General features: G+C 45.6%; 1 protein-coding gene across 5 annotated transcripts in view; it reads left to right on the top strand.

Annotated features, from left to right (window-relative positions):
- Positions 1 to 24382, top strand: part of SYT16 (synaptotagmin 16) — an 89392-nt gene that overhangs the window by 6543 nt on the left and 58467 nt on the right. For 2 of the 5 annotated variants that reach the window (XM_086892418.1, XM_086892414.1), the window contains exon 1: positions 20086 to 21278. The gene's annotated coding sequence lies outside the window, so the exon portion shown is untranslated. Of the gene's footprint in view, positions 1 to 15292; positions 15364 to 20080; positions 21279 to 24382 lie in introns of those variants that run through there. The other 3 variants (XM_086892415.1, XM_086892417.1, XM_086892419.1) reach the window with 3 other exon arrangements.

The raw sequence follows: 24382 nt of genomic DNA, 5'->3' as shown, positions 1-24382 counted from the left end.
AAAGAGAAGGTACATGAGACCTACAAATGCCACAGTTCTACCGTGACTTATTTCTCTTTTTACTGCAGTACCTATCCACCTTCTCTATGGTTTTTGGTGGTGTTTGTCCAGGTGAATTGAACAGGCTGCCTGTCAGACCACCCTGGTTTTCAGACACCAAAATGTAGAATTTTCAAGTGGGAGACCTGTTGGTAGCAGACTTTGTGAATCAGATTGTCTGCTGCCTGATGAATGCTGCATAGGTATTGCTGTAGTAGAGATTACTGCTAATTTATGTTTGTACCAATTAATTTCCCTATGTGTTTCCTAATTAAATAAGGTATGACTGTAAAGCAGATTAACAGAACGATGCCAAATTCCTGTCCACGAAGTCTCCTGAATGAAGCTTGTTATTTCCTCTATGGTTTAAAACTGAGCCATGTGTGCTGTCTTCATTTAGATAAAAGAGCATGAAATCAGCTTAATTTCATACTATTATTATTTAAGACTGCTTTGATTTTTGGAGAAGAGAGATAGCCAAAGGGCTTAATGCCATTGAATTGATGTGCTGCAAGTTCTTGTCATTAGCATTTCTTTTGTGTGCACTCCTTGGAGATAAGGGACACCTTTTCTGCTTGGTGTTTTCACATCATTCCTTAGCCTGCCTGATGCTCCAGGTGTTCAGAAGCGGATGAATAATAGGGGGAAGGGATTTTATATTTTTTCTAAAATTTGAGAGTCAAAATATGGTTGTTGGCTTTTAAATACCGTGGTGTTTTTATTGCCCTTTTTTCCCCCCCGAGTGATTTGGCCTCCTGTTAATGGTGGGGGGTGATCTGCAGAGAGCTTGGCTGAATTCTGCCTGTTTTAACAACAAGAGATAAAGCCCTCAACACCCTCTAAGGAAAAGTTCAGAAACTTAAAATAGATTCAGTATAAGGAGTGCCTGGGCACACAGAAAGTTAATTGTTCCACTGATGAGAGATAGTTCTGCCTCACTCAGCTGGGTCAGTTGGGAACTTGGAGAAGCAAACATGATGACTCTGGACCCTAAAGCTTCTGCTGGTGTCACTGCTTTTGTAATCCTTGCACTTGCAAGGAGAGAGAACAATTTGGAGTTTAATATTCCCTCTCTTGATGTACTCTCATTAAAGCTGTGCTTTCAGGCTGGATCTGCTGTTACCATCACAGCTCCCCGACTTCACTGGCATTACTTTCCACACTGGAAGGTCTTACTGAGGTTTTAAAATCAAATTTAGTTCACTTGAGCAAGTTGTGAGGGCTGTTCCTCACCTGCTGGAGCTTCAGAGAAAACCTGAGCAGGCACCTGAAATGGAAAGGCAAAGTTGGCAGCAGTGCTGGGGAAAGTAGAGCACCTTCCTGCATGGTCTTGTTCAACACACTCATTCCTCAGACAATGCTGGCTGCTTTGGTGCTGAGAGAAACACTCTCTTTAAGTTGTGAGAAAGCAAGCACCGAGTCTTGTGGCAGCAGGGCACATCCACTGTCAGTCACAGCATGGCAGGACAGCTCCTTTCCACTGCTGAGCAATGGAAATGGGGGAGAGGGAGAGAAGGTGATGCTGAGGATGGGAAGGCCTCCTGGGAGGCCCTTTGGTGCTGGGTCCTTTTCCAGGCAGCACAGACTCAGTGCTGTGCTGGGATGGTGAGAATTGCTGCTGCCACTTTAGAAACTGCAAGACAGGCACTGGTGGGCGTCAGGAACGCAAAGCGCTCTGAGACTTGACAAGTCTGCTGCAGCTCTGCCAAGATAAAAGGGCTGGCTCCTGGCTCATCCCCTGAACCTGTCTGCCAGTGCCAGGCTCTATGGGAGCCACAGGGGGCCGTGGGGTGGTCTAGACAATTCGCAGGTGCTGCAGTGTGTGCCTGCCCTGGAGTCTGATGCAGTCATCGCTAGCCCGGTGTGTGGGAGTGGGAAGAGACAGAAGGAGCTGCCTAGCACTCTGGCAGAAGGTGCATGTAGGAGCCATCCTTGGAGCACTGGCAAACACAGGGTGATAATGAAGTTTTCCAGTCTGTCCCTGGGGCTGTGGAGGGAAGGCTGACCACAGCCAGGGGTAAATCTCTGGTTAGCACCTCCTCTCTGACAGCAAGCAGCGCCTGGCAGGAGCACAGGAGCAAGGCTGGCATGAGAGCTGCTCCTCCTTTCGTGATTTCACCCAACTTTCACAATCTTCAGGTCAGGGACTCCCCAGCCAGGGATGGGCACCTCTGCTTCCAGCTCCTGCCACTCTGCTCCGCCAGGATGCAGGGATGCAAACTGCAGGCAGGCAAGGTCACTCTGCTTTCCTGGAAATGGCAGGCATGTGCAGAGTGTAATGGATAATTCCATGATGTCAACCACCAAAAGCGAACGTCTCGCGGGGTGTAATTGGTTTCTCTATAGTGTCGAGTGCTTTTATGTGTTCAGCATAAATATCTTTGCATTGATTGGGAGAAGAAGATAAAAATCGATGATTTACAACACTGGAGTGCTTAGAACATGACATTAAAATGACTCTGGGAGACTTCGCTCATAGGGGATATAGTAAATACTCAAGAGGTACAGGAAATGAAGAGACTCTTCCCAAGTCCTGAAACCAAGCAATAAATTTGACAGATGCCATGTTTCTCTCCTTAATGGATCTTAATACTGAATTTCTTTTTGTAGAATTACTCTCTTTTTTGTTGTTCAGTTGTGGCTATTTTTATTCTTATTTGTCTGGATGTTTAGGACCCCAGGCTAAACTGAGACATTATCATTTTTATGAGGAAACTCTATAGCTTGAGCAAGATAGGAAACAAGTCCTGTTTTGGCTGGTTTTGTATACCAAGCACCAGAAGCATGCCATGAATTATGAGTGCTGAGGAGCACAGATAATCACAGAAAATACAGCTGGACAGGACCACGGTTCCATCCCTTTGCCCCACATCCAGATTAATCATATCTAACTCACTCCTGACAGATTTTCTTGCTGCAGTTTAAGCACTGGATCTAATGGATTCAGAGACCTGATAATCTCCCTTCTATCCATAGTGATTTTTTATTTCCCCTTTCTTTGTATCCCCTTGTGTCTACAGACTTTATTTTTAAATTTTATTTTTTACTGGGTGTTTAAATTGTCCCCTTTTTTACCCCCAGTAAGCTCCCAGACATGAGATACAGTCACAGTACATTGATTCCTCTTGGTCTAGAAAATAAGAGACAGTGGTTTTTTGATGGAAGTATTTATATGCTTCTTTTGTACTTTTGTATTAGTCAGAGAATCCTAACTGTTCTTCATTGATGGCAGCAATTCCTGTGATAAGCTGTTCCCTGGAGAGGATAAATGCTCTGAGCTTCCTAAGGACTTGCAGCCTCTTGTCTGGGAATCTCAACTTGAGTTTGGGCTTTAAAGCAGGAGGGAAAAAAAAAATTCCAAATGAAGGCTGAAGGATTCCAGATCTGCCTGGTGCTGGGGGCCGTGTGATGAAGTGTGCAAATGGATGGCTGGTGTGTTCAGCTGGAAGTCAGATGCTGTGTGCTTGCATTTATGTGAGGGGTACAAAGCAGGGTGTCCCTGGGGTGCTCTGCTGGCACTGTGCATCAATAGCAGCAAAAGTCAGCACAGAGCTTCACTCTGTTCCTGAAATATCTGTATGTAACAAGGGCAGGAAGCCACACAAAGGGAATTGACAATGATATTTTCAAGAATTTTCACTAAGATGGCATGCAGCTACCTGCAGACACGAGGTAAAGCATCAGCTAGATCCAGTGTCACTTCCTTCCTCAAACCTAAAATGAGGAAGGAAAAACTGTTTGCTCAGGGCTCTCTGCCTCTTCAGTGCACAGGTCTGACTTGACTTTGGCTGCCTGCTCTAATTGCTGTTTAATGAAAAAGCTGTAAAACCCTGTGGAACAGCCAATAAATCAGCAATGTATATGGAACATTAAAAAAGCCTGTGCATTCCCAAAGTGACATGAGAACAACAGGGGATGTGATAACCTGAGATCTTCTGACCTTTTTACCCCCAAATCTCTGTGGGAACTCCTGTTTTTCCACCTGGCTGTTGGCTGAATTGATGATTTCTGTCTCACCATCTCCTCAGCCGTGCACTGCCTTTGAATCCAGTCCAGCCCAGCTCTGCTCCTCTTCCAGGCAGGCTGCTGTGGGTAGTGCTGACTGTACACTCCATCCAGCACTGCCAGGAAATTGCTGCCCTAGGGTGAGGCCAGGAATACTATTATTGTTAAGTTTTTGAGGAACAAGTCAAGGCTGTTGCTGAACTGAGGGTAGAAACATGCTGTGAACTGAAATAATTAACACTGCTTTGATCACAGAAGAAGGGATTGCTTTGTCTATGGCTTTGTACAAAGTTAAAGGAAAAAGTGAAAGGTGTTAATGGTACATCTTCATTAACCTAATCCTTCAGACTGGCAAATTAGGTCTTGGTTTCTGTCCCTGCCACCAGTGTTGGGGTGTAGCTTCTTCCTGTGCCTTTCCCAGTGTTCTTGCTACCTTTTGGTTTGGTAAAGAGTGATGCTGGATCACTGGGTGGAATAAACTTATGACAGTTCAAAGCACAGCTTAGGTGGTCCAACTGGTGAAGACAAATCGAGCCATAGTGTCCTTGTGCTGGATGAGCACCTGGCATGCCACATGTCACCCCAGCCTGCTTTGTCCAGCCACTGTGTGCTACACTTGGACTGCCAAACGCCAGCCCAGACCATGAATGTGCTGAGAACACGAGTTAATTATCATGCCAAGGGGTGATCCTGCAGGACGTGGCCGTGGTGGGCTGCAGGTGACATTGAAGGCAGCCAAGCCCCGTGTTGTGTCTCCTGCCATCCCAGCCTGGGAATGATGGCTCTGCATGCAGCTGGGGGCTGCTGCTAGGAGGGTTATAGGTGAGTGCTGCTGCTGAGGGGTGAACACACAGCTTCTGCCCTCTGTGCAGGCACAGACCCTGCCCAGAGGCAGTGCTGTGGGCCCTGCAGTGCCCCGGGCTGTGCTCTGGGAAGGTGCAGGGACTGCTGATGTTATTGGGGTTGCTGTAGATGTCACTGATCCCCTTGGCAAGCACCCCCCTGAGCTGTGCCACCCTGGCCTGCAGAGCAGTTCCTGCAGGCTGTGACCAGTGATCTGTCACTGCAGCAGCAGCTCCTGGGTGCTGCTGGGGAAATGTGCTTTTGGCTCTCTGGAGGGGAGTGACAGGGATCATACTGGTTCCTCCTTTCCTGCCCTGCCAAGGGAGCTGCAAGGCCCATTCCTGGTGGGTGTCTTGACCATTTAAATGAGCCAGGTGTACAATGGGCTGGCTTATGTGTGTTTGATTTAATGGAAAGAGTGGAAGAAATTCTTCTTTATCCAATACTCTGTTTTTATTCTTGCCTGTCACCATCTGTTACTCACCCCTTGTGTCTTCCACAAGCTGTGGGGGGCCAGGCTGGGACCACAAGCCCCATAGTGCTTTCCTTTCTCCCTCTCCTGCATGCCCTTGTGAGAGCCCTAGAGAGGGAGGATCACTGTGCAAACACACAGCACCGAAGCAATAATTTTTTAAAGCTGGTGAGGGTTTGGGAGCATGGGAGGAGCGGCAGATGAGGTCCTTGCCATGTGTCCTGGCATGTGAGGTGCTCTGGGGTGCCCCAGGCAGAGCAGCCCCAGCAGCAGGAGGACAGGCAGCATTCCCTGTGGGCACAGCTCTGCTGGCTGTCCCTGCAGACCTGTGGGGAAAGCGGAGGAGGAAAGCGGAACCGGCGTCTGTCCCGGTTTGCTGCCAGCACCTGCCAAGGGCAGAGGCAGAGCAGATGCTGCTGGTGGAGGGCATCTGCTTTGGAAGGGCACCCAGAGCCTGTGCAGGGAGTCAGCATCCACTGAGCCTGTCTGGAAGGCTTGGCTGGAGGAAATGAGGTTAGCAGAAACAGAAGTTTCTACAGCTTGCCTACCAAGCGACGGCCCAAGTTGGCCCAGGATGCTGGAAACCACTTTTTAGCCTGGGCACTTCTCCATCTCCATCCAATCTGTGCAGCAACACACCACGCTAAGGAGCAGGAATGTGACTTTCCCTGGACCTGTCTTGTAGAAGGTAAAGCACCATATGGAAGCTGATGGCTCAACCTGCCTGCAAAAGGTATCTGAAGAGAGAGAGAGGAAACACAAGGCCCACATCTTTAAAGATAAAGAAGAGTGTGTGGGTGCCATTTCCTCAGCAGCTGAAGCTGTTGCAGTGGCTGATCTGTCTGTGGTTTCAGTCTCTTCAACAGCATTTCCCCTAAGAGGGCAGCTGGGAAGAAGTTTTTCTCCATAATAAATTTTCAAGGGAGCTCAGATATGAGATCAGTTCATATTTTGTCACTGCATGCTGATTTTTTTCAGATTTGATATTTTTGGTTTTGTCCATGAGATTTCTGCTTTGAACTCTGAAGACACACTCCTGATACAGTCTTAGGGTGTGTTTTTTTTTGTTTTATTTTTTTTTTCTTTTTTATAGTTCACCCTTTTTTCCTGATTAATGTTTATTGTAATCCCCCCTCCTATTTTGCAGTACCTTAATTTGAGGCTCTTTAGACTCAGTTATTTAACCTAGAAAGTTTTCTGCAGGCAGAAATCCATGGGAAGTATGGGCACTTAGTATGGGAACTTAAGAAACTTGAGTCTTGGGGTGGGGAGACAGAAATTAAAGTGCTTTTAAGTCTGAAGGACTTCTGGAAAATGTGATCTCCCTCCCTAGCTGTCTTTCTGTGATTTGCAAGACTGTGGAAATTCAATTACGGGAGGTAGCTGTGAACACAGCGAATAGAGGTGGTCACTTTTTGTTCCCTTGCAATTCAGAATGGCAATCCACACCATTAAAACTCAGTGCATGTGTACTTGATATTAAACAAATTGGATAGCTCTGAGATTGCTTATTTCTTCCAGGGATACAGGGATGAATTGAGCCAAAGCAGTTTGCAGCCCGGCGTGTCTCAGCTCAAGGCTGCTAATGATGCATCCTAGAAACACAGAGCATCAGCAAGTCCTTTGTACTTTGCTAATATTTTTTCCTGCAGTAACACGAGAGCAATTACAGCTTGGAAGGATGGGAGCTGGAAGGCTGGAGATGAAGAAATTCAAAGGGAAAAGCAGGATTTCATGAAGTGAAGGCAGGGGCTGTATGTGGGTGGGCGAGGGAGCAAGCATCTGTAAATAGTTGGCACCGACAGCTGCCTTTAAAAATATGTGGGAATCTGGAAAGGGAGAGGTGGAACAGCTGCGAGTGTGTGTATGGTTTATGGAAAGAGGAGAGTAATGTGCAGCCTGTGAGGGAGAGAACAAAAGAGCAGAGCTAAGCAGGAATCCGTGGAAGGAAGGGGTGAGAGAAAGTGGGGCAAAACCAGAGTGAAGCTGGGGAAGAAAGAGATGAATTCCAAGAGGTTTTCAGGAATGGGTATGAACTGTGGTGCAGCTGATGTAAGAGTCACTGTGGTGCCTGTGACTGCCGGGGAGGGGGGAAATTGCCACTGCCGCCTGTCTGTGGTCCCAGCCTGTCCTCCCTCCCCCGGCTTTATCTTTTGATTTATCGTAATAAGAAATCAGCCTTCCTAAGAGCGGGTCATGGGGCTGGGCTGAGGGATTAAAGCCAAGTCTCCGACCTCTGAGCATATTGTAATGCTTGTGAGCCATTGACTCATCCTCTTTATTGGCAGGTTGATGGATTCCTAACTAGGCTGTTAGTGGCATCTCAGCATTGCTGCCTGAGATGTGCCTTTTGTGTTTAAACTCTGACTTAGAGAAACAAGTTCATTTCAGGCTCTTTGTGTTTCTCTCCTCCTCCTTTTCACAGCTTTTACTTCTTTAAATGTAGACTTCTTTTGACAGATCATCTCCATGGTAACTAACAGGACCGGGCTGCCTACAGAAATTGTAGTAATAAAGTGGTTGGTTTTTACACATGATGAAAAGATGATGAAGCACAATGATAGGTGATAAAGACACAGGTAATTGCTCTAGAATAATATTGCTGCCAAGAAGATGACTGAACTCCCACACAGAAGATGAACAGATGGTGTATTTATTGAAATTCATAGGCTGAGGGAAGAAAATGTAATTGATGGCTGTGTAGGTTTTGTTTCAGTTTACTATGTTCTGAGCAGAGCCAGGAGAGCTGCGTGCCGGCAGATGGAGCCCGTATGCAGAGCCACTCTTATTTTCTCACTGGAGATAAGAATTCCAATCAGAGCCATAAAGGCAGCAGAACCACTAATTGCTCTGATGCATTTTGCTGGTTTAGATCTGTCACACAGCCCCGGTTTATTTTAGAAAGGGTGCAATTCTTTTGTAAGAGCAGTGATGGTAAATTGCATTAGAATACCAGGAACACGGAAGCAGAGCCTGGAAAAATGAACACTTGGAAAATGTGTGCTCAGTAAAAGTTTTCCAGCACCAGGTGTGTGTGTGCTTTAGTGAAGGGCAGCTGTGGATGTTTGCTAACCTGGTTGCTGGTCTCCTGGTACGGCAGGTCTGCTGTATCCAGAATCCATGGGAAGGCAAAGCCAGGGAGTTTTCTTTTGTTGCCCTCTGTGGGTCTCCAGGTAAAAGTTTAAACTGTCAAATGTGGTGTTGAGGCTTCAGTGGAAATGTTGTCTGCCTGTGTATGACAGTGCTACAGATCTGGTTTGAATGATCCCAACACAGGGAAGGCATTGACCTGTTGGGAGAAGCTCAGAGGAAGCACAGAGTTGATCACAGTGCTATCAAGACAGGCTGAGAGAGTTGGGGCTGCTCAGGTTGGAGTAGAGAAGGTTCCAGGGAGACCTTTGAGGCCCTTCCAGTATCTAAAGGGGCTCCAAGAGAGCTGGAGAGGGAATTTTTGTAAAGGCATGGGTTACAGGACAAGGGGGAATGGATTTTGAGAGAAGGAGGGTAGGTTTAGAATAGAGGTAATTAAGAAATTTTTACTCTGTGTATGGTGAGACACTGACACAGTTTTCCCAGAGCAGTGGAGAACTCCCCATGCCTGGAAATGTTCAAGACCAGGCTGGGTGGAGCTCTGAAGAACCTGGTCCAGTGAAAGACCCCTTGCCCATGGCAAGAACAAGAGGATCTCTGAGTTCTCTTCCAACCTAACCCAACCTCTGATGGTATGAGAGGTACTCCCGAATTTGGAGTACTGTGGTATGTCTTGCCACAGGGCTTGGTGCCTTCAGGTCCCCCAAAAGATCACTACAGTGCTGCCAGAAGGATATAAATGTCCATGGGAATCAGTCTCTGAAATGCTTCTCTCTGAAAAGTACAAATAACTGCACTTGGAGCAAGGAGAGCCAGCTCTGGAGTGTGAAGAATTTTCCGTATGGATAACAAATGCTACCTGTTGTGGGAGAAACTCCCTTGGGAGGAGCTGGTTGGGCTGAAGTGCTGGTGGCTGGTGTTTCCTGCAGCTCCTCTGTGTTCAGCAGCTTCAGCACCCCCGTTGTGCCCCTGCTAACCCCCACAGCTTTGTGATTTATTGCTGATAATGCCTGGGTGCTGTTCAGTACATCATATGATTCTCTCTTCCTCTGCAGTCTGGTGAGTCTTTATTGATTGTGTAACTCATTTTCTCATCAAGTTCTGCAACGAAACCACTTCCCACTGGGGTTTGCCTCCAGCTGCACCTACTCTCATGTTGACTACGTTTGTAGCTCTTGCATGCAAGGAGCTTTGAGAAGGTGCATAAACACCAGAAGAAATAGGTTTTTCTTCTTACAATGGTAGTGCCAATGAGAATGAAAATAAATACGTAGGTAGTATGGAAGAAACTCTCTCTCCAGGACACTTTGCCCCAGTGAGGAAACTAAAAGTTTCAGGTTCATCACTTGACAGTGTTTGTGTCAAATTCACCCTTCCTTTTATTCCTTCCCTTCAGATTGTCAGGGCACCCACATCTTTTGTGGCACCTGAAAAACCTGATTTGCATGCAAATTGCTCCCGTTTAGGTTGAAACATTTCTGTCATTCTTCTTTCCAACTTCTTCCTTTTTTCCTGCAGAAAAGGAGGGGTGGAAAAAGTTACTTAAGTGATACACCTTCTTCATACAAGATTAAACAGAATTGCTCTGGAAGTGGAAAGATGTGCTTTTTTGAGACCTGTCAGGCAGCCAACAAATGGAGCATTGAGTTAGAGATGCCTGAGAGATGTACTATGTAATAAAAGAGAGAATTAGAAAAAGGGTGAATCTGAGGACTGGAATGAGACTGACCTACTGCTATATCTGAGCTGTTACTTGAGTGCATGGAGCGTGGTTGGAGTCATGTTAAGCCAGCCTGGTGACTGTCGTTGTGATGACTGGTTCCTAAGGATCCTCTTGATTTATTTTCAGAGCTGTCCAACCCTGTTGCTAAATCCAGGCCCTGCAGTCCTCACTGGGGCACCCAGCAGGGTCTGAGGGACTTTGGCACCCTGGGGGAGTTCCCTGGAGAAGATGGTACAGAGCATCCTTCAGAGGATAAGCCTTGCTTGAGATGAAGGGCTGGGTTTCTTAGCTTGAGCACAGATTTGTCAGGTGCCTGGTGGCCGGAGTGCTGCCAGCTTCTCTCTCAGCCTGGCTTTGTTTGCTGCCCAGCTGCTGGCCTCTTTTCCTTCACCCCCCAATTCCTGCTATGCCCTTCACCACTAATTGAGTGTTTCAGGCAAAGCTGGTCAAAACATTTTTATTCAAAACTTATTTTGCTGGCAGCCAAGCTTGGCAGCATCAAAGAAAAAGATAAATAAAAAATACTGTCATTTTTCTGGGAGAAATTCTCATTTAAAAGCTGGAAGCTGAACTGTTGTCACCCAGTTGAGGGGGAATACATTGCCAATTGCTTTTTTCCTTTTCTAGTTTACCTTCTCACCCTTCCATCCCCATTCCCCCTCTTCATCTCTATTTTTTTCCCTACTTAGCTGTGTTTTCCTACTTGTGCCAGAAAGGTCAAGGGAATCTAGGCTAACATGAAGACTTTCTCTCCAAGCTGAATGTTTTTCATTCAAAAAGCAATCAGATGTTTTCCAACTTCCCTTGCCCCCTATTCTTGGGCTGGTTTCTGCCTCAGAATCATAAAATGACACAAGATGGGAGAGACACACAAGGGTCATGGAAGATGGACCAAGGTTTCTGTGGTTTCCATGCCCATCAGGGCAAGTAAGAGCCAGTGGGGCAGGGCTGGGCTGGTGCTCCATGCACTGGTTCCCAGATGGCTCCATCAGGCAGCAAAGCCCATCCATGAAGCTCTCCATGTCTCCTGAGTGTCCCACTGCTTGCACACACGTGGTGGGGGCTGAAAGAAGGAAGATGTTCTGCCAGTGCTGGAGCGACGTTACCTGGCCAGGAGAAGAACCACTTTGAGTAGTTATCCTTGGAGGGAGGAGACTCCAGGCTGCAGGAGAGGCTTCTGGTGTCCTGGTGTGGGTCAGGGTGGAAGGGATCTGAGTGGGTCACCTTGTCCCACCTTCCTGCTCCAGCAGGGCCATCCCAGAGCACACAGCACGGGATTGTATCCAGATGGTTCTGGAATATCTCCAGTGAGGGATAACTCCACACCTTCTCTGGACAACCTGTTCCAGTGCTCAGTCATTGCACAGGAAAGAAGTTTCTCCTCATGCTGAGGTGGAACTCCAGTGCATCTGTATCTGCCTGTTGCCTCTGTCCTGTTGCTTGGCGCTGAGCCTGGCCCATGCTCTTGACACCCACCCTAAAGAAATTTGAATACAATGATGAGCTCTCCTCTCAGTCATCTCTTCTTGAGGCTGAACAGGCCCAAATCCCTCAACCTTTCTTCATGAGAGAGAAGCTCCAGTCCCTTTATCATCCTTGTAGCCTCTGCTTGAACCAGCCCAGGAACTGCTTGTCTCTCCTGTACTGAGGAGCCAGAACTGGCTCTATCCTCCTGGCAAAGGATCCAGAGTGGTGACCTGTCCTGTGCTGCCTGGAATAAACTGAGAGCACCAGGAAAACCAGCATGAATAAAGATAACCTTCCAGATCAATGCCTCACCCTGCTTTAGGGGGTGATCTGGCATTATGGAATATCTGTGATAATCTTGGAAAGGTGAGTTGCAGGACCGGGGGACTGGTACTGACTGCTGTGTACACAGCACACCAGCTGGGTGGCATGGTCCTCTGTTAATTGCTGGGTGATTAGCAGTGGAAATTAGCTTTCAGATACCATTCCTGCTGGGACTGCTGCCCCTGAACCTAAAGCAAATGATCAGAAAAGTTTATTGGACAGGTAAAGCTACTGAAGTAAGTTATTTTCTTTGATTTACTGAGTGAAAGCTGCAAACCAAGCAGTTCTTTTTTTACAGTTTGTTAATAGCTTGCAACCCTGTGGGTTCAGATTATTTTTAAATTTAAAAATAATTTTAAAAGTTAAACAAGAAAGCAATCTGGTGCAGACTAAAGAGTGCCTGTGCTGTGTCAAAGCAAAGCTCCCTGATGCTGGCTTGGTAGCAACTACCTGGGGAGAATATTTAAGAGCAGAGTCTGGCTTGGTGTTCCCAGTTTCTGCCAATCAGCATCTTGGGGCTTTCTAACCCAGAAAGGGTTATGTTTGATGGCCTGTGCTGAACCCATTTACCTGTTTGGCTTTTGAAATATTTATGCTTCCAGGCCCTGCAACACCTGCAGCAGGGAGTTCCACAGTCTTGTGTTGCATGAAACATTATTTCTGTGCATTGTGATTTGTACCTAATACCTGTTCATTTTGCAGTGTGCCCCCTAGTTGTTCTCTAGAAAGGTGTAGTTACAATTCATTCCTTATTTGCCACCTCCATAACACTTATTACCCCCATTTTATTACCCCTCCATCTGCTCTGATCCCATAATTACCTCTTTATTTGACAAAATTGGGTTTTTTCCTTGAGCAGAAGCTCTTGCAGACCCCTCATTACCCAAGCTGCCTGTATCAGCATGGTGCTATTATGTGCTATTATTTCAAGGAGTCCTTTAAGACTTCTACACTCTAGTGAAGAAAGGGGAGCAGTGTGAGTTTCTAATGGCAATGTTTTTTGTAGTCTCACTAGTTTTCATAATGTTTCTTTATTTGCCTTGTTCCTGAGCACTGAGCTATTTTCAAGGAACTAAAACTTGGTGACTGACTTGGGCAGTCACCAAGATCCCTGTTCTGGGTGAAAATAGTCCTGAATTACATCCTTCAGCTTCTCTGCAGGTAACACTGGGGCAAAATTTGTACTCGAGGCCTATCATCATGAGTGTTCCTTGTACACCATCACTGGTGACCCCACCAGCTTTCAGAAAGGAGTCCTGCTTCTGCAACACTTGAAAAGGAATGGTAATTAAATTTTTATGCCATTAGAAAGTTGCTGACTACACTTGTTTTTTGGTCTGCCCTCCTATGATTCCACATTGAACTTGACAGAAATTCTCCATCTGTTTTTCTTTTCTTCCTCTGAACATGATGTTCACATTCTGAAGGATAGTTTTTTCTTGTTTTTGGCTTTACTACCAGTAATTGCCTTAAGTTACCATTCAATCCAAATCAACAAATTGATTTTTTTTGGTCCTTTTAAAATATTTGGAATTAATAAGTGTCTTGATGCTTTCCTGTAGTACCTGTACATGGTCTCCTGAAGTATTTCTGCCTTTCTACCTATTTCCTTGTAATGCTACACTGATTTTTATGTAGTTCTCCTTTTTCAAATCCAGGTTTATTAGATTTCTGTGGGCTTCTTTTTTCTTCCATAGGGTGCTGAAGAATAGCCACTCTCATGTGTTGCTGGGGACAAGTTGCTCTTCTATTACAGGTTTTTAACTAGTTATTTATAATGTCTAAAAATACAGTGTTTTCAGCACCCTGTCAAGACATTTTCCCAGTCTCTGTGGTATAACTGTAGTTTCAAATCATTCCTTATTTCTGTCTCCATACCAAATCACCCTGTGGACAGTGTCACAATCTGGTAGGTTTTAAACCAATCTTAATCTGTGTTTTTTTTAACACATTGCACCATTTCTGATTTTCTCCTGCTTCTCATATTCAGGGATTTACAGCTTCCCACTGGGTTTTGTCTTCTACTGAGCCTCTTCTTGCTGTGCCCCCCCTTGGTCTCTCCTATCCCAGAGCAGCTCCAGCCTGTTTGGAGGAGACACCACAGCCTTGGATGTAGTAACAGGACAAGGAGGGGATGGCTTCAAACTGAGAGAAAGCAGGCTTAGATTAGAGGTCAGGAAGAAATTCTTGACTCTGAGGATGGTGAGGCCCTGGCACAGGTTTCCCAGAGAAGATGTGGATGCCCCATCCCTGGGAGTGTGAAAGGCTGGATGGATCTTTGAGCAGCCTGCTCTAGTGAAAGGTGTCCCTGCCCATGGAAAGGTCTGGAATGGGATGACCTTTAATGTCCCTTCAAACCCAAACCAGTCTGGGATTCCATGATCCACAGCTGTGGTTGGAGAGCCAGATGCCTGGGGGACACAGGTCCTTGCAGGGAAGAAAAGCTGCTGGAACATTCTCCTCTTGCGCTGAAGCTTTTGCTGCAGGTTTTGATTTACATCTCTGATCTCCACCAGACATTCACCTAATTGAGTAGATTGACCCTGGCTCTAATGTAACAGGCAATTAATCAAAGGCTGACTAATCAGCTCTCTCCGTGGCTGGCACCTTGCAGAGGGTCTGGGAATCACTTACATGCTACTCTGTGAACCAGTTTTATGCTCTAAGATTTACAGCCAGTTAATTCTATTGAACTCTGTGGATTTACTGTAAACTTCAATTATTATAATCTCTGAAACATAATAAAAATTCCTTCACTTAGCTGCCTTAAGTGGTAATTTAAAAACTAAGTTTTGTAGTTGCTTTAACTAATTACACTGGGGAGTTTGACCATAGTATTGAAATTTAGCTGAAATCTGTGGTTTCCTTGGATTTAAATACCTTAAAAACTGATTGGCTAAGTAATAGAATTTAAACTTATTTTTCAGTGTTTAAAAGTATTTTCTTTTCAAAGCCCTTAATTTTGATCTAGATAACTTCTGAAGTTTGATGCTGCTGAAAGGCAAACCTGATTTTCGAGTTGAGGTTCTCATTTGCCAAGCTGCAGCAGTTAACAGCCGTTCAGTGATGTTGACTGACATCTATTAAGGGCTTTAAATTGAAGATGCACTGTGAAATAAGGTAAAATTAAAGCAGAATAAACATCTGCAAGCGCTTACTCCTCCTGCATAGCCAAACTCATTGGAGTGTGTTTTGTGCTGGGTGTTTTGAAGCAAAGGGCAGTGCAGGGATGCAGTTGGAGGCTGTGGCACTGTCCAAGAGCAGCAAAGCCACTGCTGACATCCTCATCAAGAATGACATGGGGGTGATTTTTTTTTCTCTTTCTCCAGACAGGCCCATTTATGAGCTCCCTGCTGGTCCTCTGAGCCCCATTCTGACTTCTTTTTTCTGCAGGAAGTGGGTAAGCAAACTGCACTTTTGTTGTTTGGTTGATGCTGAGTTTTTCTGATGCTCCAGAAAACCACATCTGTTCCCTTTCTTGTAACAAATGTTCAAATCTCTTATTTACCAGTGTTAACACAATTAAATAAACTAAATTGCTGTGGGCAATGTTGGCTGTCTCTTAATGTACCCAACTTTCTTTTAGTTTTTTTTCTCACCACCCTGGATATCATCTTCTGATTTTTTTTTTCCATTTCTTCCATATTGTTTGGTATATGAAACCCAGATACATTAACTTCTGCTGTGTTTGTTGTTCATGATCCTTGCTGCCTGAATTGTTGAAGCTGCCTGCTTTGCTTGGCTTTCTCTTAAAGACTTTTGTGTCCTCTTTGTCACTTCAATGACCTAAAGCACGTTGCTAACACTGAAAACACAACCTTTCTTTTTGCCCTCCAGTCAAATCCTGAACTGAGTTAACCATGCAAGTTGTATCCCCTGTACATTTTTAACTGAATCCCCCCTGTACATTTTTCTGCACTGTTAGTCTTGTGGCTGTCTTTTCACTGTTTTAATTTCTTTTCAGTGCTGTTAGATAATTATATTGCACCAGCTCTGGAAGCATGGTTGGTCTCTTTAAAGTAAGGACTCCCTGTGTTTTCTGGGCCATGAGCATTCCCCAATGTGTCTGAGCTTCTCTTCAGCATTCCTGAAAGATTTCGAGGATCATTCATTTAAAATCCATCGTTAAGGTATTCATTACCCTTCTCTCCTCCTTTCCTGTTTCAGAGCAGGTTGGAGCTGGGCTGGGTTGGCATCCTCCTTTTCCCAGCACCCCAGGCTGTGCTGCAGGCAGATCCCTGGCTGCCTTTCACCAGTGCTGAGCAGGGACAGACACAGTGCTTGTGCCATGTCAAGGTTTTGCTGTAACAAACCTGGTACTTTGAGCTTCTTCTTGGCTGCATGTGCTTGCTCATGCATCTCCAAAGGGTTTCACTGTGTATAGGGAGCAGCTGCCCCTTTTCCTCCAGCCTGATACTGCTGCTTATCAGTGTGGCTGGGATCAGGCTGTAGTGTTTGTACATGGCAGGGGTTCTCATTAGCTAAAGTCACTCTGGAGGCATTTTTCTCTTGGTCATGTTCCCAATTGGTGCACATGTTGCTGTTTGCTGCTTCTTCTCTTTTTTATTTTTATTTTTTTCCTATTCCTGGTGTATTTGGTTCAGTCTCCCTCATCTCTGCCAAGAGAGCTGATAGGTGGGTATTGCCCTCTCTGCCTCTCATACCACTTTCCATGGTGGAGGGGTGTTCCAGGTCTGTCTGTCACATCTGCCAAGCTACTTTACTTTAACCCAAGTAACTCAGTATTTGTGTTCCTGTTGGGTTCCTTCTCTAAATACAACCATTGCCTGTGACTTTGCTTGCATTTTTGGAGATTTAATCTGCTCTTGTCCATACTCTTGCTTGCAAGCTGGTCTTGCATAACCCAAAATGTTTCTGTTTACCTTGATGTTGACAAAGGAGTTTGTGGACTCAGTTGCAAGGTGAAGAGCACTGATTATTTCTTTCTTGATTTCTGATCAAAACCCACCATTTTCCTGGGGAGTTCCAGCCTTCCTTCATCTCCATTGCAACTGTAATGGTTTTGGTTGCATTTCTGAAAACAATCTCTTTCAGTGCTTGTTTTTTCTTTTATATATATAAAAATATTCACCCCGCTTTAATTAGTCAAAATCTTTGCCACAGTCTCTAAGTAGACTTGAACTACCCTTGTGTACATAGACACTTTTTTGGAAATCCACCTCACGTGGAGCTTGAATTGGCCTGTCTGCCTGCTTTTTTTTAGGGGTAGATTTGCCTGCTCAGTTGTAATTCCTGGGCATCCCACTAAACTGAGTGCTGCTCCAGGCTTTCCTTCTTCCCACCAGCACAATAAACGTAGGTTGCAAGAGAGACCCTGGGGTTCTCCTGAAACTGCTGCAAATTCCTGTGGCCTGGACCTCTCAGATCCACTTCAGAGGCTGTTAAATTAGTGGGAAACCCTTTGACTGGAATAAGTGAGCCATCAGGTCCAAGCCTGGGGTGAAAGCCAGAATTTGATCCAAAAACCCATTTGTGACGTGTACAAGAGCACAGGACCGTGGCTGCTTGGCCAGCAGGCAGCACCTACTGGAATGGCCACAGGGAAACCATTTGATCAAATTACTGCTTGATAATCTACAACTTCTTTATTTGCATACTTCAGCAAGCCAGGTCAGATTTCTCTACTACAGGCTTAGTGGCCACATGGATTTTGTTGATATTTTGGACTCTAGGTGAAGCTAACCCACTTGTTTGTGGCTAATGGCTCACAGCCTCATTTCAGCTGGTTTTCTGGTGTGGTCTCAGGCACTTGGTCTGTGGTGCTTCATGGAAATTTTAGTGAGGAAATGCTGTGCTGTCCATAGATGTGTTTAATTGAAACCCTGCTTCTGCTAAGACAGCTTCCTCCTCCTCTGGGGTTCAGGACCTTGTCATCTGTACCTGTCAGCAGACAGCAGGTGAATATGACTTGGGCAGAAATGTGTTGTACAAATATTTCTGCCTTCACACCTGTCTAGCACAGGCACATTCTTTCCAGCTGCCCCAGAGGAGTGAAGTACTGGGAGACACTGTCTGACCTCAGCAAGATGTGCCAGAGAGGTTTCACTCAGATATTCATGCCTTGGCAAGGGGAGTACTCTGCCCTGAGCTCTGTTTCATAAGCTTTTCTGGTTTTGGGGCTTCTGCCTCAGAGATCCCACTCAGTTGCCTGTGTTTGCTCTTTAGTCTTACATTTCTTTTGATTAAGACTTCAGCCAAGAAGAGGGAATAACTGGACTTTAAGTTCAAGCACTGGGAGATGTATTTGTTTTTTGCAAGTCTAGAGAATGTTGAGGAAGGCTCAAGGTACTGAAGAAAGTGGAAGTGTGAGATGTTGCTGCTTGTGTGCAGCTTTATTGCCATCCTGCCTTCCCTGCACATTCGTGTTTTGTTCAGCCAAGTTTCCCTCCGGCAAATGCTGCAGCAATAATTGTTTTGCAAAGAACTGCAATGAGAGTGGTGCCTGCTAAATATCAGGTAGGTGGCAGGTATCCCATGGCTGCTGCTCTGTGAGGGAATTAAATCAGCCACACTGGCATAAAGTCTCTTTTTCTTGGTATAGCTGGGCTGATCTCTCATCCAGGCCCAGGGCAGGAGATGCCTGAAAGGGATCTCACAGCTTGGCCAAGCCCAAGGCACATCCTGTTTCTGGGGGAACAACCCTTCCAGTGGCTCCCAGGTGAAAGGATGCTTGATCTTTGGAATAATGGTGTAAAGGTTTATGTGAAATACATTGTCTGGGTTTTAAAAATACCAGCCTGACATTTAGTGGGACATAAAGGGAATATATCTACAGTTTAGCTGGTGGTTGACAAAGAATAATAAAAACTGACTACATCTGAAAATGTATTTGAATTCCTGCCAATTGTGCTCTAGCTCTTTTAACACAACAGTTCTGGAAAAAACAACCACAGAAAGGGCAGTGTTGAGTTGATGAGGATGAGAGTTTATTCTCTTGACATCATTGTGCTGTTATTTCTGGATTACTTATTTTTCTCCATTGCAACTTCATAAAGGAAGGTTTCAAGAATAAAGTAGAGTAAGAACTTCATGTGGGAGATGAAGAAAGGCAGCTGAGTGCATGGGAATCAGAGTGGGAGACACATTGTATGGTCTCTCATTTCCTTCCATAAATGTGATAGTCCTGATGAATTCTGGGGAATTTGAATGGAAGTGGATAAGCATTGTTTCCACAGAAAACATGTTTGGGGCAACAGAGAAAGTTGCAAAAGGAAGAGTTCAAAAGTAAGGGAAAACAGAGCAATCGTTGGGAAGAAGTTTGGAGTAAACAACTTCTCTGGTGCAGTAAAGCTGGGTAAACCTTATTGAACCTGAGACATTATTTTCTCTTTGGCCAATCATTTCACAGCCTCCCTTCTGGCACTGCTACTTGGACATTTATTTTCAGTCAATCATGCAGCATTGGAAACACAGGGAATGCACAGGGAATGAGGCACCCACAGGCCGGTGTGCCCAACCTGCGCAGGCAGCCTGGCTCTGAAATCTTCACTCTAAATTAGCAGGGAAATTTCCCCTTGGCTTAGCAGAGGAGACAAGCCTCCTGGGCTATGGATGGATGGAAGTGGCTCACTCAGCTGGCTCCAGTGACGAGTCTGACATACCCAGACGTGGTGCTTCCCTCGCGGCTCTGCTGCGCTCTCGCGTATTTTTAGCCACAGCTCCACAGCTCGTCAGCACGGCCACTCAGCCATGCCTGATGTGGGCACCACGGGGACAGGGGACAGGCTGTGAGGCTGGGAACAGCCCTGCTGGAAGGCACCTATCCCCAGCAGTGACTTCACCAGGGAGCCTGACACCCTCCCCAGCTGGGATCCATTGGGATTCTGCCATGGCCAGACTTGGGGATTGAGGTCTGGCCTGTAAGGACTTTTCTTGCTCCTCTTGAGCTCTTCCTAAGTAGCTTTTATTTTGAAGATGCCAGTCTGGACTGCTCTTGGGGGATCTGCCAGGCAGCAGCTTTTAGGAACAAGATCATCAGAACACCTTTTCTTTTCTATTTTTTCTGGGGGGGTGAACAAAGAGTTGCATTAGGAACACCTGCAGAAAATTGCCTCAGGGAGCAGCTTGCCTTAGAAAGGCAAGATACTGCTGAGAGCAGATTAGAGCCAGCTTACAAATTGCTGCAGGCAGTGGGGCCAGAAGCCCTTTGGGTTGTGAGCAGCCACATCAGTGTACTCCCTTCCTTCCCCCCATTTTCTCTCCACTTTTCCCACCCTTTCTCATGTTTTGAGCATTGTAAGGAGCTGGATTCAGATGTGTGGCTTTGTTTTATTTTATAGCTTTTCTATGCTGTTTCTTGAGGAACATCAGGTATTCTAGAAGCAGGAAAAAAATTTTTCACACCAATAAATGAATTGTTGGGAAGAGCTTCAGTTTCACTACAGACAGACCTTTTGCAGGCAGAGACTGAGGAAAGATTTGCCCTGAATGTTGGGGTAATGACCCTTCTCATACAGGGATTCAAAACTACATCCAAAATGCACATTCAAAGTAGCAGCTGTGTGGAGAGTGAAGAGAGACTGTGCCCTCATGGTATGTGAGGCTTACACAGAGCCTTCCTTAAAATTAAGGTTGCACTGGGATCAGTGCTGTGCTTACACCTTTTGCTCTAAAACCAGCTTTTACCTGTGTGTAAAAACCCACTGGGAAGCACAGAGCTGCTGGCCCAGCTTTGCCCTCCCAGCCTGGGATCCCCCAGAGATGGAGCAGGGTCTGGCCCCAGGGTGAGCAGAGTTCAGGGAAGCAATGACTGCCTGGGCATGGCAAGTGCAAGGGGCAGGCTGCTCCCTTTGTTTTAGACTGAATGATCCTTACTTTTACCCTTTTACTGCAAATCTGTGGGAATCCAGGACGGGAAAGGTACATTTCCAAAGTGGATCCAAAATACTTATTACCAGGCTGTGAATTTAAGCCAAGTAATAAATGATATCTCTGTACAGGAGAGAAAATCACTTCCAATTTCCTAATACATGATTGACAATTTTTTTTCTGGGCAAATTTGTCAGCAAGATAATTGTATGCATAAAGACCTAGCGCTCATAAGGTGAGAGCAGTGGGAAAGGTGAGGCAGTAGTATTTAAATAACTCCTTTAGGAAGTGGCATAGCCTGCTTTATCTCCTTTCCCCTGGTTCACATTCCTTTGGTGGCTGTCACATGTTTACCAACCAGCAGCCTCCCTTCTTCCTTGGGATGTTAAATCAACAAGCACATGCAGAGAAAAGGGCAAGAACACCAGCACCACTCCTGTTTCTCAAACTCAGGAATGTGATTCTCTTCTGCTTTGCCCAGCTCATGTGAGTACTACGGATTCTAAAGATTTAGCAGACTGTCCCAGCAAGAACACTTTTCTCATAAACAACACATTTCAGAGCTTTCTTGGGAAATTCCATTTCTGGTTTGACTCATCTTGCTGCTTTATGTAAGTGTGATTAGGTAAGTCTCGTGTTTGGAATGCTTTGGGGCTATTTCTTGCTGAGAAGATTGCTTTCCTAGTTTGTTACTTTGGAGACAATTACAATTTGAAAAGAAAATCCTATGTTACCCTCACTTCTAACTTTGGATTTCCATGCTGCTTTGGTTTTCTTGAAATACAAAGATCTTGGAAATTGCAAGGAATGAAATAAGAGTAAGCCTTTTCTTCTGTTTTCTGCTTTGACATTGTTCTGTTTCCTGCTGTCATTCCAGATTTTATTTTAAGGCAGTAGTAGACTATAATTCTAGATCCATAATGAGTAACAAAAGTGCAAAGTGTTTGCATTCCTGTTAAGCAGAGGGCACATATGATTGCTGTGCAAGGGAAGCCACGGGTGCTTGCAGGTGTTTGTGGCTGAGACAGGTTCAAAGAAGAACAGGACCTTAATGTACCATGATGGCTGTGGGAGAAAACAGCTGAAGGGATCCCAATAAAATAGTAAATAGAGTCCATAGCTTGGCTCAATGCATCTGAAAATATCCCAGGAACAGGCTGCACTTTGTTCTTGTGCACCTTCATGTCAAGTGTTCTGCAGAGCGTGTGTGTGGATGTTTGCCCACGTGGGCTGGGCAGGAGCATTGGTGCTGCAGAAACCCTTGAAGTGCACAGAATCTATTTTAGTCCATCTCCATTGCATCTGTTCTGGCTAACAGTTGCCTCTGTCTGCCTCCCCCCTTCCCTCCTCCTGGCTCTGAAGTGCCACAGCTCTCCATTTGTCCCTGAGAACAGCTGGACATCACAGCTTTTGCTGGCAAGAAACTCTGGGTAGATGCTTTGGAACCTCTTAATGACAATGAAACCTCTGCAACAACTTTGTGGCTGCTGCATCTGGAGAAGACCATTCCATCTGGAGAAGACCCTCCTCCCAGGTTTTGAAGTGCTGGGCTCCTGCCCTGCATGTTGTTTTTACAAGGGAATTATGAAGAGTGACTTTCAACAGCTGTTTTCTCTGGGATAATTCCTGCTCCCCATGAAATCAGTGACCACTCTTCTGGTTTTCCATGGCCTGTAGAGACAGATACTTCAGGCATAAGTGTCAGGGTTTATCTTTCATTCAGTTTGGCTGAGCTTTTCAGTCTTTGGCTGAACTCAGGTTCAGTAAAACTGAGGAGTGCCTGGACTAGAAGAAGGTGTAATGTAGGAAAGAATAAACTGGGAAGGCACTCACAGGGAATGAGTTGCTTCTCCTGGCCATTTAAAATTAGCTCTGCTTCCCTCTTCCTTATTTTATTGCCTCTCCTTTGCCACAGAGCCCTGGGTTAGCTGAGCAATGACTTCAGTTCCTTCCTTTCTCCATGCAGCCCTAGAAGCTGGTTAGCTGGTTTATACCTATGTGGAGAGAGAAATATTCCCAGGGCCATGGTAGAAAGTGGCAGTAATTGCTCAGCTCTTCACTCAATTAAATATATGACTCTAGAAACTGGTGACTATTTTTTTTCCCCTCACAAGCATTTATTTTAATGGCTTTTGTTATTGGTAGAACATATTTTCTCAGGGTGTCAGGTCACTTGGTTGATACCAGAGGCCTAGAAGTCTTCCACAATACTCTTTCTCCTTGAAATCCCACCCTGCTTTATGAGCAGCAGCCTTCTGCTTCAGGCCTTCCTGTTAAATGCCAGCAATTCCTCCATCCTGTTCTTCAAGAGCAGGAGCCTGAGGCTGGTTCTAGCTCAGGTGCCAGGAAGCTGTGGTGGAGCAGCTTCTCCTGTGCAGACATCCTCTGTACCAGGTCAAAAAGCATCTAAGGATCCCTCATGCCAGCCATAGCAATACCAGAAATTAACCTGGCAGCAAATAACCTGTGTGGAATGAAACTCCATGCAGGATCTGTGCCTCTTGGGTTTGGAGAGCTGTGGATTAGTGTCCTCTGAGATGCTGTAAAGAATGGTCCAGGAAGGAGAGAAGAACCTGAATGCCAGAGCTAAGTCTGCTCTCAAACACCCTGATTTCTTTTGGCAATTGCATGGAAAGGTCACAGTCAGGGCTGTCTTTGGTGATGTAGCTCTGGTGGTTGTTAGATGGAAACTGGTAGTTGTTCATGGATGTGGATCTCATCACCACCACACAGAATTTCTTGTCTCAGCAGCAGGACTGTAGAACACTCTTCCCTCCCCCACTGCTGCTCATGACTTTTTTTGTGTCCCCTTGGTTTGCTAAATGTCAGACTGATTGTCTGGATTTGTGTCTGGGCTTAAATGCAAGGGCCAGGAACCTTTAGTGGAACTATATAAAGGTTGGTCTGGCTGCTCCTTTAAAAAAAAATAAAAATCAATGGCTGGTCATGCCTTCAAGGCAAAATTATCCACCAAAGCTGCCCCTTTATCACTGCCAATTAGAAGTTTTAGAAAAAAGTAGGCGTTCTGTGCTGCAGTTTGGTGGCAGTCCCTGATCAAGGAAGGTCGAGAGGCACATGCTTGTCTCACTTTTTCAGTTTGGTCAGCAGTTTGCCACTGCTGGTGCCTGGATGTATTTGATGGGAGCTGAAAAAGGGACAGAGCAGCTTCAGAAGGCTCGAAACAAGTAGCACCCAAGGGGTGTGCGATGCCAATATTGGAAACTTTATTTTAATTCCAAAGGTCAGAAGTTAAGGCATGGGTATTGTGAGGGCCTTGCATCCTGCCAGGATGTGCTGAGTGCAGCTGTGAGGTTGTGGTCCCTTGCCACCCTTCTTCTCCTTTGGAAGCTGCCAGGAGACGTCTGTGGCCTACAAGGATCCAACAAATAACAGGTCAGGGAGGAGCCAGCGCTGTGTTCAGAGGGTGCCCTGCTTTCACTGGCACGTGGCCCACTCTCCACAGATGGGAAATCGTCTAAATATTAAGAGATTTGGTTTGATTAGCTAAAATCTCCTGTTGGCAGCACATTTCCAGTCCCTGGAGCAATGGAGATCAGACAGGTTGCCAAGGCAACGCACAGCCTTCAGTG

Source organism: Cyanistes caeruleus, chromosome 6 (assembly GCF_971803275.1).
Source record: "Cyanistes caeruleus chromosome 6, bCyaCae1.hap1.1, whole genome shotgun sequence".
In the NCBI taxonomy this organism is placed as follows: domain Eukaryota; kingdom Metazoa; phylum Chordata; class Aves; order Passeriformes; family Paridae; genus Cyanistes; species Cyanistes caeruleus.
The sequence above is the reverse complement of the archived record's forward strand: the minus strand, read 5'-3'. Positions and strand labels throughout refer to the sequence as shown.